Here is a 17,519-nt window from a genome sequence, read left to right on the forward strand (position 1 = left end):
AGGGGGCGTGGCCTCGGCCGGGCGGCAGCCCATTGGCCGCGGGGCCCCGGAGAGAGCCGTGCTGGCCAATCAGCGCCCGGCCACGGGCGTAATTGCCTCGCGGCGGGGCGAGCGCTGCGCCGGGCGTGAGTGAGTGTGCGCGCGCTCGCGAGTGTGGTATGTGCGGGTGTGCGCGCGTGGGGAGGTGCGCGTGCGAGCGGGGCGTGAAGACCCCGCGACTTCCAAGCACCGCCAGAGGCCGGGCCACAGCCGGCTTCAGGGCTGCGAGGCTGCGGCCGGTTTCGGTGCCCACGCGTAATAAAGTGTTTTCAGTGCCCCGGGGCGGGGGGAGGGGTGCATGGAACCCTCTCGTTCCGGGGCTCAGCCTCAGAGCGTAAGGAGGTGTTCGCCCCCACCCCCACTCCTGTGGCCCCGCCCGCTGCGCGCCCGAGGTCCCGCTCCCGGAGAGCGGGTCCCCGCCGTCCCGCTGCCCGGGAGGCTCGGGCCTTAGGAAGGGGGTGGGGGCGAGAGCCAGTGCCCCTGGCCGCTCAGGTCTTGGGGGGGGGGCAGGCCCCATCCCTCACTGAGCCTCCGTTTCTAGACTCTGAACCCGTGGGGAGTCTCCTCCGGTTCCTGCAGCGGGGAGCGCGGCGACAGAAATGCGTCCCGGCCCACGCCGCCACCTCGGGGCTGTGTCAGCTCCGCCCGGGAGCAGGTGACGGCCCAGCCACCGGGTCGCAGCGCGGTCGCGCGGGTGGAGCCGGCTTCACCGGACGCGGGTTTTCTCGGAGAGAGAGCTACACCCTGCCTCCCAGGGCCAGCCGGGGTGGCCCCTGTCCAACCGCGTGCTGCCCGCGTTCTCCCGGGACGGCTGCAGGCCGGGCCCCGGCGCTCCGAGTTTCAGATCAGCCACGGCGGCCGGGAGCATCAACCCCATTTTCCAGAGGGGAAAACAGAGGCGAGGCGAGGAGAGACCACACCGTGTGGTAAGTGGCTCTGCCAGGCCTGAATTCCGGCGTTCTACGGGCCTGGGGTCGGACGGGGGAGCGGCGTGGCAAGGCCGCGGAGCCGGCCCGGACGGGGCGTAGCCCGCGGGATTCTGCCGGCCTGCAGCCGCGGAGGTGAAACGCTGCGCACCCGTGTGCCTTTTCTGGAGTGCCTGCGGGAGCCGGCTTGCCCTGGCCCGTCTCACCAGACCCGGGTTTTCTCCCCGCGGCTGATGGGAAGGGCCTCTGGGGGATTAGGGGGTTTCTGCAGCCTCAGGAACCAGACGCCGGGCCCATCTTCTCTGGCCTTCACATCGGGCCCCAGAAGGGGCAAAGCCTGGCGGTGACAGGGGCTCTCCCCAGCCTGGAGGCAGACAAGGAGATGAGGGCTCTCCCCCCCCCTCTTTTTGTAGATGAGGACGCTGTGCAAGAGTGGAGAGAGCTGGGGTCTCCAAGTATTACACTCTGGGGGCTCCTGGGGTCAGGGAGACTCCAAGAGGTCGAGCCGGAAGGGGCTGAGCCAAGGGGAGAGCTGGCAACCCCAGTCCTTTGGGAAGAGAAGTGCCAGCCGGGTGGGTGGGAGCTGACCACAGGGTCTAATCAGAGGGCATTTCTGAGAGTCGGGGAAACTGAGGCCCGAGAGGTGCCCAGATAAGAAGACAATGGCTGTGGGGACGTAACCACCCACTTAAGGGGAGCTGTCCTGGGCCCTCTTTCAGCACACTTCTCGAACCTCAAGCCTGAGAGGCCGGTGCCCTCACTGCCATGATTTCCAAGCGTGGGGGCTTCCTCCGGAGTCTGGGTTCAGTTCTCTCTGCTCTCCAGTTGTGTGGCCCGGGGCAGGGGCGGGGGGCGCCTCGCCTCACATCCTGTTTCTTATGAACCTCTGGGAGTCAGCACCCCGCGGTGACAGGCTGTTGGGAGGACGGAGGGCTGGGTGCGCCCAGGCGGGGGACCCAAGCCTCAGTGCTCTCTTGCCAGGGTCGCCCCCCTGCCTCTGCCGCACCGCCAGGTCGGGACGGGCTGAAGGCGAGCAGAGCAGCGTGGGCCTTCTTGTGTCTCCCACACGGGCCTTGTGGGGGTTGCAGAGGGCGCTTCCCTGACGCGGGCATGGGGCAGCGGCTGGGGCGCCCGGCGCTGGGTCCCCGAGACGGTCACGACAACGGCGACGGCGGAGCCCCAGCGCGCGAGGCGGGCAGTGCAGAGCCGCAGATGGTCGCCGCTGGGCCGCGGGGTCGGCCAGGGAGGCGAGAGGTCGCCCGCCGCGTAGCGCTTGCCCAGGCCTCCCGCCGCTGTGCACAGGGCCGGTCCCAGAGCCGGAGCGGAGGGCAGCCCTGCGTCGAGGTGGGAGGAGAGGCCAGTTCTGAGACAGGACCGTCTGCAGAGGCGGGAACCGGGGATCGCCACCACCGAGGCTGTGTGCGTTCAGACCCGCGGGCAGCTCTGAGGGGCTGGCCCTTCTCTGGCCCGGACGGTCTCCGGCACTCGTCCCTGGGGGCGCTGTCTGGAGACTGCCGCCACCGCCTAGGGCCCTGAGCCCAAGTTCTGGTGCTCAGAGGGCCAGAGCTCACGCTTGCCATCCCCTGTGGGCAGGCTCTGGGCAGAGAGACTCCTGGGGCACAAAGGTGGAGCGAGCCCGTGTCTCCGTGTCTGTGAGGCACCCCGCAGCCGCCCCCGCTTATTTCTTCTCTGGCCATTCCTGTCCTTCCTTCCCCCCTCTGGGTCTCTCTCTCTCTCTCCCCCCTGTGCAGTGGGACCACGGTGGGATCCCAGCAAACCGTCCTAGAGGACGCCGGGTGGCCTTCTCAGCTGGACAGTGAGCAGGGGCTGTGCCCTGGCACCTGTGTCCCAAGTGCCTAGCTCAGAGCCGGTCGTCAACGGTGCCCTGCAAGGCAGAGATGCGGTCGTGGGAATAATCCCGGAAGGTCCCATCGGGAGTCAGCAACCTGCAGCCGGTGTCCACCTGCTTTGTTTGGTCTTAATAAGCTATTTCGGGGGGGGGGGTTGGAATAATTTCAGGGAATGTCCACTTAAAATTTTTTTAACGTTTACGTGCTTTTGAGAGAGGGAGAGAAGAACGTGAGTGGGGAAGGGGCAGAGACACAGAATCCCAAGCAGGCTCCAGGCTCAGGCTCGGCGCTGTCAGCACGGAGCCTGACGCAGGGGCTCGAACCCACAAACTGCGAGGTCACCACCTGAGCCCAAGTCGGATGCTTAAGCGACTGAGCCCCCCGGGCGCCCCGGAAATGTCCACTTTTGAATTACAGTTCGTCTTACTTGTGCTTCCGTCCTCACTCACCCCTATCCCTTTGGCCTTAGCTCACCCTCGTGCCCGCCGCACCCCCACCCCGTGCTCTTGTGTATGTATCTCCCCTGTCCCTTATTTCCCCCCCTGAAAGTAGAACTTTGAGATCGGTGCCGATCCGCGTGGCACGGATTTGTAAATCACTGGGTACTGACCCAGCTGCCGTGCCGCCTTGTCCTGGTTACTATGGCTGCATCACACACTCCCCCGAAACTTAGGGGTATACAACAACCACGTGGGGTCCGGGGCTTGGGATGCCTTGACTCCTGTGCATGATGTTGGGGCCTTGGCGGGAACACTCGAAGACTTAAACAGACGCATCTGAAGCCCGGTGGCTCATTTATCTGGGGCTGAGGCTGGGTCTCCTCCGCGAGACCTGGCTTCCACGCCACTTGGGTTCCCAGACCCAACGTGGAGGGGCTGAGGGGGAGGGAGAGGGGTGTGGGAGGGGAGAGTGAGGGGGAGGGGGAAGGAGGAGGGAGGAGGTGCAGGGGAGGGAGAAGGAGACGGGTGGAGAGCCAGCCCTCCCGCCATCGGTGTGTATCACGGGGAGGGGCAGACCTGCCTGTCTTTCTGAGAGTGGTGTAGGGGTGCGTGGCCCCGGATGGCGCTCCCCGGTAAGGGTCTGGACAGATGCACCATCACTCAGCACCTCAGAAAGACTGTTCGGAGTAGCCCTCCCCGTGTCCCTGCCCTCACCAGCATTTGCTTGTACTTGTGTGTGTGTGTGTGGGGGGGGGAGCCAGGTTGTTTTAGGTAGCAGTTCTCTGGTTATTCCTAGCATGAGGTCGCTGCACACCAGGGGCAGGGGTGTGAAGGGGGACCTGCTGCCGGGGAGGAGAGAGCGGGGATGGGTTACAGTTGAGAGGGCCTGTGTGCGGAGAGCTAGAGCATAGGGTTCTTAGTTTGCAGAGCAATAGGGAGCCACTGAAGGTTGTATAACCAGGGAGGTGTCAGGGCTAAAGCAGAGCCATAGGAGTAGGCTGGAAGTGATGGCAGAGTGGGTGAGAGATGGCCAAGCCCAAGGGAGGGTCCAAGTGAGGGCAGCGGTCGTGCCGAGGGGCCCCGTCTCCAGGGTCCGTCAGCGGGTGCGGGGGCCCGAGCGGGGCCGCGGGCAGAGCCCCAGTGCCTCCTTACCGGCCTGTCAGATGGTCTGCTCCCCACATCGCAGCCAGCGCGAAGTGTCCTCGCAGCTGTCCGGGTGCGCAGTCAGGCACTGAGCTCAGCTGCTGAGCCCCCCTCCGTGGCCATGGGCCCGACCCTGCCCCCAACACCCCTGCTGGGAAGCCAGGATAACGGAGTCCACCACGAGGGGTTGGGGGGGGAGATCATGGCGCAGGCAGGTCTTTGGTGCGTGATCCAAATGTTTGCTCTCAAAAAGACCAAATGTCTGAAAATGATTCGGGCTGCGTTTGAGGCTCGAGCCACATCCCTCCTTGCGAAAGTCCCCCGTTTTAAGCACTCGAAAGAGGAAGCTAATTTTCCTAAGGCGTCAAGGGGATGGTTCCCAGAGTTCCCGTCCCTGGGGTGGGAGAGGGAGAAGGAGGGGGGGGGGGAGGAGGGAGTGGGGGGAGGGGAGAGCAGGGGTGGGAGGAGCAAGATGGCATCCTGGGCACCGTAGCCCGCGGAGCAGGGGGGTGCGAGCATCACCCCGCCAACCGGCGCTGCCCAGCCAGTCCTGAAGACACCCCCTCCCCACGGAAGCGCCCGGAAGGGGCCCAGCCCTTCCCACTGACAGCTCACGTGAGAGGGGCCAGATGAAAAGATGTGCCAACCCCTGTCCCCTTGGCGGGGGTCAGCGGCCCTGACAGAGCCCCCCTGGGAATGGGGAGCCGTGCGAAGAGGCACCTCCATCTCCAACGGTCAGTCAGGGCCTTTGCGGGTCCAGAGCCGGGCCGGCCCCCTCTGCTCACCCCTACCCCAGGCTTGGTGGCCGCGTCCCGTCCCGTCCTGTCCTCTCTTGGGGTGAGCGCCCACCTGATTCCCACGCCTCCCCCCGCCCCAGAGCAGACGCCCCCAACCCTGGACCTTGCTGATAACTCTCACTCACGGGGCGGTATGTTTTCTCCCCAACGTTTTATTCTGAAAACTTTCAAACGTGCGAAAGTTGAAAGAATTGGCCAGAGAACACCCAAATGCCTACATCTAGATTCTTCCCGTTAGCACGTTTGCTTTTCCACATCTGCCCGTCTACGGTCCTCCATCCACCCGTCAGGTTGTTTTTTTTTTTTTTTTTTCTCAGCGCATTTCAGGGCCATGTGAGAATTTGGGTCCCAGCCCTGCAGAGCGCCCTCCGCTGGGACCCAGCGAGCAGCACTTTCTCCCTCGGGAAATGCGCATAACCGGGCTCCCTGGGGACGGACACAATGTCTCCAAAACTGCTGCTCCAGAAAACACTCCTTGGATGGACATGTCAGGACTGTTCTGGAGCGTGATGACGTGTTGCATAGTTGCACCTGGCCGGATGCTGCCGGTTCCTGCCTCAATAAAGACCTGCGACGCTGTGGTCTCTGAGGCTCAGGGGTGCAGGCACGTCTGGGTCCAGTATGAAGGGGACCGTCCGGGGGAAGCGGGGCTTGGTTTCCTCAATGGAGCAGACTTGTGCTCAGAGTTACCTCCCAGCCACTGGGGACCCTCAGACAGCTTGGGCTGCCCGTGACCTTGATCGGAAGTGACTTGGAGAAATGAGTCTGGAATAAGGGCGGGGACCACAGTGTGGGGAACCTCTTCCCAGGCGCTGGGGGGGTGGGAGTTTCTGGAAACCTCAGCCGGCCAGCGCCAGCGTGGGAACCCCACGGTCTGGCGGGCTCGCCCCTTTTGGTCCTGGAACGGATGGCCCAGCAGGCCGCATTTGTGGCCCACCCCCGTGCAGGGTGCCAGCTGGAGCCTCTTCCCAGGAACGTCCCCCTACACTGCTCGGTGTCCCTGCCGCAGGGCCCCACCCCTCACCCTCCCCACACACAGTAGTGGGTCCCACGCCCAGCCCAGCGGGTTCAGCGAGCACTTCCCGGAGCCCCAGCTGTGGGCAGGCCCCCGTCTGGGGCTACATACGTGTGACCTCACGACGCTCACAACCCCCCCCTCCCCCAGAAAGACCGTGGGCAGGGCCGTGGACCACCCGGAGGTAACTCACTGCCACAGGCCACGATGGAGAACCACCGAGAGCCCACGCGGGGAGCTGGGTATGTAAATAGTACGGTGATTCCTCGCCACGCTGCCTCCTCCTGCAGCCTGGGATAGAAGGGGGTGCTCTCGATAGCGGACCCCCACCTGCGGGAATGGGGGGGGAAGGAAGCAAGCCAGAGCACAGAAGGTGAGAAATTGGGGGGGGGGCACATACCATGAGGTCCATATACACACACACACCCACATAAGGTATGTTCGCTTATACTCCCCTGCGCCCGCTTCTGTGAGGGGCTAAATCGCGTCCCCCCGAAATTCCTGTGTTGAAGCCTTAACCCCCAGTGCCTCAGAATGTGACCCGAGCTGGGGACAGAGTCCTGAGATTTGGGGGCAGGCGTAATTAAGATGACGTTACACTGGAGTTGCCCAGCCTCTGATCCTGGTGTCCTTCTAGAAAGAGCACGCTGAAGAGGCAGACGCATGGGGGCGGCACAGGGAGGACTTGGCCCACACCCCACCGGGAGCCTTCCAGGGAGCGCGGCCCCCGGACACCCCCATCTCGGACTTCTGGACTCCAGAGCTGAGGGACAGTCGCTCTCTGCCGTCCTGAGCGCCCCCAGCGTGTGGCCCCGAGTTCCAGCAGCCCCCGCGTGAGTACAGCCTTGGTGTTTGTGGGAAGGGACGCGGGGGGGGGGGGGGCTTGGGTGACGCTCCCTCCCGGAGACGAGGGTGGGACGGTGTCGGCTGTCATACTGCTTGTACCTTGGCGCAATTTGGGTTTTGTGCCAGGTGCGAGCATTACTGAATTTAAACAAAGAAATGGAGAAAGACGTCCCCAAAGTGATCCCCTGGGGGGGGAAGAGTGGTGAGGGTCATCCTGCCGGGGCCACCCCGCGGTGGAATGGGGGGGGACGGTGTGGGGGAGAGGTCGGGGGACCCCAGGGGGGGCGGAGGGGGCCGGCGAGGTCAGGACTGTCTGGGCACCGAGCCCCCGACCCAGGGAAGCAGGGGCTGAGGGAGTCCCCCGAGGCCGGTCCCTGGGCCACACGGATGAGGGCGTCCCCGAGGGCCCCCCCGGCCCAGGCGAGGCGCCTGCCCCGCTCCCCCGGCCCTCCGGGGCCCTCACCCCAATCTCTTTCCACCGCAGAAGAACTTTCGTATCGTATAAATAATACATGCCCGGCACGGAGGATCTGGAAATGTGAAAAGTCCGCGATGATGTAAAGGAGATAATGCGGGCCATCTGGACACCCGCCACCCCGAGACCCGCCCCTAGGGCTCGGCGGCCCCCCCCCCGGCCTCTCCTGCTCCCCTTCGGGCGCATGGCCACCCCCCACGTCCCCCGCTCTCTTCCAGCCACGCCCCGCACACTTGCCCCCACCCCTCACACACGCACACACACACCCACGCCCCCCCCACACACCTACACAATCTGCTCCCATCACACATCCACAGCCTCACACACGCACACACACGCACACACACACCCTCATACCCACGCACCTACTCGTACACGTTCACGTAATCTACAAACACGTATAACACGCATGCACACACACTCTCACCCCCGTCCGCCCCCCACACTCACAGACAAGTGCCTACCCGCACCCACACGCACACCTCTCCCCATACACCTTCACGCATCTGCACACGCCTCCACACGGCCACCCTCACAGCACGCCCCCCCACCCCCGCACCCACACATCTGTCCCTTGCACGCACAGGTGGACGCCCTGTCTGTGCCCCTTGCGCCCTTGCGCGGCCTTGGGCTCACGTGCGTTCTGCCGTGGTCGCCCTCGGTGTCCGCCCCCCACACCTTGTGCCCCTGCAAACCCACGCCGCCCACCTCGGGGGCACCTCCCCCCTCCCCCCCGGACCCACTCAACCCCACACAGACCCGCGGAGACACAGACGTGCGTGGCGGCAGCGGCAGATGCCTTAGGGTTTCGGAGTCGCTGCTCCACGCGGGCTCCGTCCGGGGCGTGACTTCGTGCGCGGCTTGGCTGTCACCCGCGTGGCGGCTGCGCCCATCCCGTGGCGGGTGGGCCACACTCTCCCCCGTCTTCCTTTCCACGGCGTTGACCTAGTGTCCAGCTTCACGGAACGCTGGGTTTGCGTCCTCTCCCGCGGGAGCGTGTCCCTGTCCCCTTCGGTGTGGCTCCCTCTGTTTCTATGGGACAAAACCCCGCAGCAGGACTCAGGGGCCCAGTAGCACGTGCGTGTGCCACTGATACGCTTTTCCACCCTGCTTTTCCAGCCGGCTGCCGCGCCTCACACCTGCACCAGCCCCGTGAACGGGGCGCCTCTCCTCCGCACCCCTGCCGACAGGCCGCGCATACCTCCTTTTTCTTTCTTTCTTTTTTTGCCAGACAAATGAGCATACAGCGGCACCTAAGGTGAGGGGCTGTCCCTGCCCCTCGCCTCCGTCACCCCCCACCGGGCCCCCTTGTGGGTGGACGGGCAGCCTAGACCCGGAAAGGGAGCACTGCATTTGGAGTCCAGCCAGCGCACACAGCTGCTGTGCGCTGATGAGATTATACCTTCTCCTCCCTCCTCCTGCCCCCTCTGAGCCCGGACCACCCACCCCACGCTCGCCCCCTCGAACCCCGATCAGTGACATTGTCATCAGCAGGCACCACTGCCCCCCAGCCTCCTAGCCCCTGGCCCAAGGCTCCGAGCCCCCCCCCCCGCCCGGGGAGAGGCAGTCAGCACCCCGCTCACCCCGGTCCAGTGAGCCTTCTTGCCCGACGGAGGGGCGAATTGAGAGTGGAATCACTTCCCAGTCCTTCTGTCATCATCTGCCCTCCAGCCTAGGCTGCTCCAGACGGTTCGGAGGGGACTGGAGGCTCGGCCCCGGGAGACCCTACCGACGCCAGCTCCTCATCCGAGATGCTCCCCCACCGTGCTGCGTCTCGCTGCAGGGCCTGCTCGGAACATCCGCTCCGCCCTTGGCAGGAGTTTGACACCTCAAGTGTGACAAAGATTTTGAAGGAGAGGAGGCTCGGGTTTCCTCCCTGGCCCCGCCCGGGCTCCGTGGGGCTGCGAGCCCCCCCCCCCACCAGCATTCCTGTGGGGGCGCCCGGCCCTGGCCACGCTACTAAATCACAAACTGGGCCGCTTAAAACAACAGAAATGGATTGTCTCAGAGTCCAGGGGGCCGGAAGTCGGCGTTGCTGGGCCAAAATCAGGTGTCCACACGGTCGTGCTCCTCTGGGGCTCTAGGCAGTGATGGGCTTGTGGCCGCCCTGCCCCACCTCTGCCTCTGTCTTCCCTGTGTGTGTGTGTGTGTGTGTGCATGTGCGTGTGTGATCTCTGTCTCCCGTTTATTAGCATACGTGTAATTGCATTTAAGGCCCATGTGGGTAATCCTGGATAATCTCCACGTCCTCAACTGATCGCAGCTACAAAGACCCTTTTCGCACCCGAGGTCACGTGTGTGTTTTCTGGGATTAGGACTGCCGTCTCTGGGGGACGTTATTCACCCCACGACACCACCTATGTCCTCACCAGCCCCCAGTGCAGCAGCTTGGGCCGGGGTCCCTCCACACTCACCGGGTACACCCGGGTCGTTTGCTCTCTGGGCCTGGGTGAGGCAAGCCAGAAAGCGGGCTTTAAGCCACGCCTGGACATCATCCTGGAAAATTAATTCAGAGGGAGGGTCCCGAACAACGGCTCACTGTAGAATCTTCCTAACAGGGGTCATCCACCTGCTGCTCGCACACCTCTCCTAACAGGGAACTCACTACCACACAAGATCGCTCACCACCTCTTTCCCTGCTCCTGCCGTCCCCTTTACTCACACTCGTGAGGATGAACAGAAATATTGGGCCTCGGAAGCCGGGTCCCAGCTTGTGTGAGCAACGGTCTGTGAGAGCCCGCTCGCTCGGAGGAAGAGGAGAGATCCAGGCCGGTGCACACACTTGGGGCTGAGGCAGGCTGGCCAGGCTGGCCGTCCAGGGGAGTGTGTGTGTCTGGAGAGGAGCCGTGGGCCCAGAGATCCGCTCCCTTCGTCGACAAGACCCCGTTTCCAGGGCGTCAGACAAGTCACGCTATGGCCGCGTGGTTGGGATCCCGTCTCCCCCGTGCACGTGGCTCCTGCTGCTGGCTTCTCCCCGGGGCTCCCTCCTTGGGCTGAGCCCCCGCGAGGCTGGCCAGAGTCTGCCTGGGGACAGCCGTGCGGATTGGACACGCAGGGGTGGGCAGGGAGGGGAACCCCTTGGTGGCGGGGAGGGCGCGCTGGATTGCTGGGCTCCCGCTCCCATCAGGTCGGACGTGCCGCTCACCTGACTTCACACAACACCCCAAACCCGTGCCGTCGAGGAGTGTCGGGTGATGGCAGCTTTCCTGAATGCTTCAAGCCTGAGGGGGTGGGGCGGGGTCCAGTCCTGCCTGCGCCCCTCCGTTAGAAGCCTCTGTCCACGTGCGCGCCCCTCCGGCTGACAGCAAGCCCGACGCGCCGCGCCCCGCCGAGCCGTCCCCTGCGCCCTCACCCCTCCGCCGGCCCCCAGGGGTGTGGTCCGGCCTCCTGGCGGGTCTCTAACCTCACCCAGTGCCCGCAGCCCCCGTGCTTACCATTCTTCCTGACGGGTGAAGCTTCCGGCTGCTGTGGGGCACCCCAAAAGGACCAGTCTGGCGGGGGTCACGAGGTGGGAGGCGGAACAGGTTGTACCGCGTCCCCGCTGCAGGCGGAAACCAGCGGCCGCCGCGTGCAAGGTGGGGCCTGGTCCTCAGCCCACAGTGCCCCCAGCGGCTCGTGGCACAGCGACAGTGGTCTGCGGAGCCGGCCTGAAAGTAACTCCCGAATAAATGCGTCCAGAAACAGCGAGGGTCCAAATCGCCTTACATTACATTCCGGGGGCCAGGGGAGGACGTGCTAAAACAAAATAGCTTCTTGGACCCGAATCTCTAAATAAACCAGATTTTGCTGGAATCCTGCAGCGCAGAGGAGGTAGGCACCTAAGGCTAATTTATTCTGAAAGCTTAAAAAGCAGAAGCCACGCAGGGGCTGGAGGAGCGGGTCCTGTCCCAACAGCACCACCTTGAGGACACTTCGGGAACTGGCGCGAAGGAACACCCTTCTCGGCCGAGGTGTGCGAACGGGCGCTTCCTCCCTTAGGACCGCCCTGCATCCTCACACCATCCCTGCGAAAAATACGGTGCGGGAGGGGTCCCGAGGCCCCAGCGTCCTTCTCACCCAAGCTTTGTGACCCAGCACGTAGCCACGGAAGAACAGCGTCCCCCGAGACCCAGAATCCATCAAGGACGAGATCGCCGCCACGGGGGGGCCCAAGTTCAAGGCCAGCAGCAGCCTTGGCATCCAGGGGAGCCCATGTTTTGTTGGCTGTTTCTGAGCCCACGGTTGTTAGCGGAGGAGGCCAGCGGCGGTGGGGGGTGGGGGGAGAGTGCCCAGCCTGGCCTGTCTGGCACACGTTTCAGTGGGAATCTCACTTTCATTTCCTCTTCCTAAAACCGGAAACAAGGTGGAGGGCAGGAGCCCTCCACGGTTCGTGGGTTCAAGCCCCACATCGGGCTCTGTGCTGACAGCTTGGAGCCTGGAGCCCGCTTCGGATTCTGTGTCTCCCTCTCTGTCCCTCTCCCGCTCATGCTCTCTCTCTGTCTCTCAAAAATAAATAAATGTTAAAAAAAATATTTTTTAATGTAATTCCCAGACAGGGGCCGTGATCAGACCCCAGGCGCGCCCTCCCCGCTTCCACCGAGGGGAGGAGCTCCTCTGGGAAGTCTGTAAGGACAGACCTTCATTTAAGGCCTGCAGAGACACCCCGAGGTGGGTGTCCCCAGGGCTGTGCTGAGCTGCCAGGGTCTCAGCCCCGCCGCCCTGCAAGGCCAGCGCAGGGTCTCTGAAAGCAGCTCGGCCCTTGCCCTGCGCGGTCCCGGGGGCTGTCCTTCGCGGCGGACCAGGATGCCACAAGCAGCCGTTCTCCGGCCTCAGGGTACTCCACGCCCAAGCTCGGGGCCCACAGCCCCCTTGAGCCTCAGTTTTTTCAGGGGGATGATGCACCTGCTAATGGGGCTGACCCAGCCAAGCCGTGCAAGTGGCAGCAAGGAGCACGGGAGGGGCCCTGGACGCCCCCAAGGGGCTGAGACGGCGGCCGCGCCCTCCCCTCCTGTGGCACCTAAGTGGCACCAGCGGCCCCCCTGCTCCCTGCAGCTCACTGGGGACCCACCCCCACCCCAAGGCCGCGAGGAGACTGAGAGACATCTATGTCCTCCACGGAGCTGAAAAGCCACTTCCTGGAGGGCGGAGACCACGCCTCCCCCCACACCAACGGGAGAGTGCGAGGGACCCCAGATGGCCGAGCTTCCCCAGCACCGTGTGCACCTGGCACCGCTCTGCATGGGGGCGGGGGTGGGGGGACCAGGCGCCAGGAGGAAATGAGCTGCGCGGCCTGGGGGGCGGGGGCGGAGGCGGTTGGGGGCGCAGGGGGCCTGCACCCAGCAGCACTCCTTCTGAGCCTTCTCCTGGGGGGGGGGGGGGCGGAGCTGATGCAAAATGGTCCAAGCCACCGACCTCTGCAGAGGGCAAAGGGAGGGCTGGCCGGCTGTGAGTGCGGGGCTGCGGGCAGAGTACTCCCCTGCAGCCGCGGGGAGTCCTCCTGCAGTTCCAGTCCCAGGCGCCCTGCCGCGCCGCGGGGCAGCCCCACGGTGGGGGGGTGGGGGGGGACAGCCCCAGGGAGGAGCTGAGGGAGGACTCCCCTCAGGGGAGGCAGAGCTGAGTGGGCAAAGCTCGTGGCCCCAGACTCCCCGTGACGCGGGGAGTGGCCTGTCCCTGAGCCAGGAGTGGAGTGCGCCCGGGGCGGGGGCGGGGGCGGGGGCGGGGGCTGCTTCCTCCCAGGGCTTTGCCGAGGGGCACCGTCGCCAGAGACAGCCCCAGAGCAGGTGTAAGCAGGTGGACAACATATATTCTGGACATAAATCAGAAACGCCCCTCAGGGTCCGGCGGCCCCCAGTTCCTCAGCCCCACGCCCGCCCTGGGCCTGCTCGGCCCCACCCCCAGGAAAGGCTGCCTTTCCTGGAATTTCTAGAACTTCCGCTGCCTCTGCCTTGCCTCTCAGGGATGCTTCTCAGACACGGTCCCGGCCACTGCTGCCAGCGGGCGGCCCAATGGACTTGGCTACACTGGGTCCTGACGCAGGGAGAGACCCTGCCCTGCGGGGCCCAGGGGTCAACACCTCTGGGACCCCTGCTGAAACCTCTGGGGTCTAGTGCACACGTGGGGGCTCTCCCCCAAACTTCCTCCCTCCCTCCCCTCCCTCCCTTCCTCTCCCTCCCCTTCTCCCTCCCTCCCTCCCCCTCCTTGTGTGGGCGGAAGGGATGAGGGGAGCACGAGGCAGAAAAGTCCAAGGACAGGAAGTGAAAAGGGAAAAGTGGGCAGGACCGCTACCCTTCTGATACTAGTCCTGGCGCCTGGCCCGGGTTTGTCCAGGCTCTGCCGAAGGCAGCGGAGGTCCTGAGAGGTGGTGGCACTCACCCAGGGCCCCCACGGACGGTGGCAGAGTCGGGATTCGCCCCGGGGGACCCTGAGACCATCCTGCCGATAGTTTCCAGGACCAGTGGTCTCATCTGCCTTCAACTGAACACTGAGAGCCAACCCCTGGGGGAAAGGGAGGCACGGAGGCCAAGAAGACAGGGCCTTCCCTAGGTCACCTCTCCGCCAAAGAGTGAGGGAGCAGCCGAGGAGCAAATCCCAGCCGAGCCCCCAGCTGAGGGCTCCACACAGGCCCAGCAGTGAGGCACCACAGCAGAGCTGTCCTCATACGGGTGCTGTCGCCGTCCCCACTGTCCAGGGCAGGACGTCCAGGTGAAGGGGCTCACGAGGGGCCCAGACAGGGCTGGGAGCCCAGAGGCGGAAGGGTTTCCTGGGCTCCCCACTCCTGACGCTGTCTTAATTTAACCGGCTTAGCCTGCCCAGCCCCGAGTTCCCCCACCCCCCAATCCCGCCCCCATCCATTTGCTGACCCAGAGCGAATGGGAGAGCCAGCCACACCCCCCCCCTGCCCCGCCCCGGCCCAGGCGTCCCTGGCACCTCTCCCCAGGGCCTGCGCAGGCCGGCTGAGGTGTGGGGGTCCTGTGCTAGCCCGGGAGCTGGTTCCCAGGGCTGTGGCCAGCGGCAGGGGTGAGCTATGGCTCCACACCCCTCCCCTTCCCCAGTCACCGCCTGCGCGGCTGCCCCGGGACAGCACGGGAAGGCTCAAGCTTGCTCTCCTTTGAATGTGAATTTGCCGAGTCTTTGGGCAGAACCTGGCCTCAGTGGGTTTGTCTCCCCCGTACCAGCTGTCCCTGGGATTATGAGGTACGTGCCAGCTGGCCTGACCTCGGTAGTGGACCCCAGATCAGGCACACCTCCTCCCATTCTGCTCAACGCTGTTTTGCCGAGCAACTCAAACCTCAGTTTCCCCATCTAGAGAGTGGCAGCAACAATGATCCTGACCCCACAGGGCGGCTGCAGGGCCACTTACCCCCCCACCCCGTGCCTGCACTGACCCAGGGGAGGCTGTGGTCAGCTGCAGGGCGAGGCCACCGGGCAGCCAGTCCTGTGATCTCCCTGTAGGCACGCATGTGGGCGGCAGTCAGGGCCTCGGCTTTGAGGGAAGGCCCCGCGGCGCCTGCATCTCACAGTCTGCCTCTCCACCTGCCTCATAAAGCCTGGCAGCCACCGCCAGGTCCTGTCCCTTCCCCAGCGGCTGCCCACGGTGACACCAAACCCTGTGCCTCCTCTGCTCCGCCGACCCCGCCCCCAGCGCGGACCCAGGGGTCTTGTGGCTCTGGCCCAGCTCAAATGCCTCCTTCTCCCGCCCAGACACGGCCTGTCCTCACAGCCTGCAGTGTGGATACTGCCTGCCCACCCCACCCCCCAAACCCTTCCAGGGCAGCCCGGCTTTAGTTCACTGCCAGTCGGGTCCTCAGGGCCTAGAACCTTGCTGGGCACGAGGAAGCCGCTCATCAAACATTTGCTGACTGCAGGGGTGAGTCCCAGCTGCTGCCACATGCTTGCCAGCGAGCCAGTGTCCTCAGCGGGACACAGAGGGGACCCAGGGGACACGGGGAAGGAGGGATGGTGGGAGGGCGCACTCGGCCTCAGAGACCAACCTTCAGAGTGCGGCCTGCGCATCACCTCCTCCAGGCAGCCCTCCCAGCCAGAGCTGCTTCCCTTCGGTCCCAGCTCAGGCCTCCAGCTCATGGGAGGTGTTCCCAGCGCGGTGCCGCGAATCCGGGGAGCCTGGCTGGGAGAGCCAACCAGGGAGTCTTAGGAGCTGCGGGTGGGGAAGCCTGCTTTGGTCCCAGGCCTTCCTGGGGCTGCGGGGGGGGGGGGGGGGGGGGGGTGGGGGGGGGTGTGGGGAGGAGGGAAGAGGGAGAAGCCCAGCGAGCCCCTGCACTGGCATCCAAAAGACCCCAGGTTATGCCCTGGAGGCCCTGTTAGCCCCATTTCACAGAGGCCAAGACCGAGGCTCCTTACGCGGAGCGCAGGGTTACCCCTCAAACACCGGTGCCTGCAGAAGGCGCTGGCAGTTCAGCACAGCTTCTCGGGGCGGTGGGGGGGGGGACGGGTAGCGCTGTCACTGACTTGACCCGAAACACCCCCTCCCGCGACACCGCCCCGGCCGGAGAGCTGGGGGCTCGCGGGGCAGCTCCACGGGAAGAAGCAAGCGGTGCTGGCCCCACACCGGGCTCCTGTCACATCGCGCCCGGCGCGCACCCGCGCAGGTGCCGCACAAAGGCCGGCGGGGCCGGGACTTCCGAGGGCGGCGGCAGGGGTCGGGGGTGGGGGCGGGTGGCTAACTGCGCGAATCCGCGAATCCGCGAATCCGCGAACCCTCCTTCCGCCCAGCCTGCAGCGTTTGCTCATATTTTAAGCAGGATCCGACGCCTCCGTCCGCGGTATCTGGGTTTCTTTCTTGGTTTCCCCGGACTTCGGTGTGCCCTCTCCAGGGAGGACACCCTGTGGCCGCGCTCCCACTCCTGACGCTGTTGGGGACCTCAGGCAGCTTGGGTCTGGTGGCCAATGACTGCCCTCAACCCCGTAGGTCGGCGCCTCGCTCCAGAAGAAGCCTCCTCCGATTCTCTTTAGCGGAGGGGGGTGGGGGGAAGGGCGGCGCTGGCAATCTAATGACTGGACGCACTCGCGGGGACGCGGGCCGATGACTGCGCACAGCGGGCGCGCACCGTGGTGGCAAGTCCCCGGGACACCGGGCACCTGTTTGCCCCGGGTGGGAATTAGGGTCCGACGGGTGAAGCCCCCGGCGCCCGAGCTCGCGCAGGCACAAAGCCCGAGGGGCAGGCCGGGGACCTGCGGCCAGGCGCGGCTGGGTGTCAGGGTGTGGGAGCCCCAAGCGCTTGGGGCGAAACCGTCCCAGGAAACGACCTCCCACCCCGCCCCGCTCCAGCTCGGAGATACCCCACCGCCCCCTTCCCGGCCCCTCTGGGCTGCCGCCCCCCTCCCAGCCTCTGCGCCTTCGGAGCGGACTCGGCCCTGCGGTCCCAGAGTGGGTGCTCCCGCTCGTCTCGGGCCTTTGCTGGAGTGGCATCCGCCACGTCCCCCTCAGCTGTGCCCTCCTGCCCCGTGGCCACTCTGCCAGGAGCCGCCTTGGCGTCCATCCCCCGAGGCAGAAACCGAGTCTCCGCAGAGGGGGCAGAGAGGCTGAGCCGCGCGCGGACGGCAAGCCCGCCAGGGAGACCTCGGGGGCCAGGCTGCCTTCGCCGGGCGGCAGGGATGTGTCGCCTGCAGACCCCGGCCGACGCCCGCGCGCTAGCGCGGCGCAGGCCGCGCCCAAGTCTGGGCAGCGGGGAGCCCCGGTGCCCACGGCGCCCGCCCGCTCTGGCTCGGCAAGCCCGACCTGCAACCGCGCCCCTGCGCCGCCTGCGCCGCCCGGGTCCACACGCGGCGGGTCAACTCCTTCCCCGAGGCCGAAAGCATCTCCGCGGCAAGAACAAAGACCTACCTTAAGGCGCCCGTGCCCCGCCTCTGCCCTCGGGTCGCGGCTGTCACCCCAGCACTCGGGCTCCAGTTTCTTCGTGTGGTTTGAAATCTCCCGCCGAGGCGGCACCTGGGTGGTGGTTCTGGGAGTTTCCGACTCTGGCCGCCAGGCCTGGATCCCGCCGTGGCTGTC

General features: G+C 65.5%; 2 long non-coding RNA genes across 3 annotated transcripts; one reads left to right on the forward strand and one right to left on the reverse strand.

The window, feature by feature from the left end:
• The first annotated feature begins 94 nt into the window (after positions 1 to 94).
• On the forward strand, positions 95 to 9,817 carry LOC121038942 (uncharacterized). Its single transcript, XR_005794579.1, has 4 exons — positions 95 to 965; positions 6,848 to 7,043; positions 8,651 to 8,789; positions 9,203 to 9,817. It is a non-coding gene; the product is annotated as an uncharacterized LOC121038942 (long non-coding RNA).
• Positions 5,330 to 9,221, reverse strand: LOC121038946 (uncharacterized). Of its 2 annotated transcripts, none has more exons than XR_005794581.1 (5): positions 9,106 to 9,221; positions 8,291 to 8,563; positions 7,520 to 7,586; positions 6,404 to 6,540; positions 5,330 to 5,945 (listed from the first exon to the last, which is right to left on the reverse strand). It is a non-coding gene; the product is annotated as an uncharacterized LOC121038946 (long non-coding RNA). The 2 variants fall into 2 exon arrangements; XR_005794580.1 differs by having other exon boundaries at positions 5,330 to 5,960.
• Positions 9,818 to 17,519: the final 7,702 nt, after the last annotated feature.

This window comes from Herpailurus yagouaroundi, unplaced genomic scaffold (genome assembly GCF_014898765.1).
Source record: "Herpailurus yagouaroundi ecotype Mexico unplaced genomic scaffold, PumYag 28, whole genome shotgun sequence".
Classification (NCBI taxonomy): Eukaryota; Metazoa; Chordata; class Mammalia; order Carnivora; family Felidae; genus Herpailurus; species Herpailurus yagouaroundi.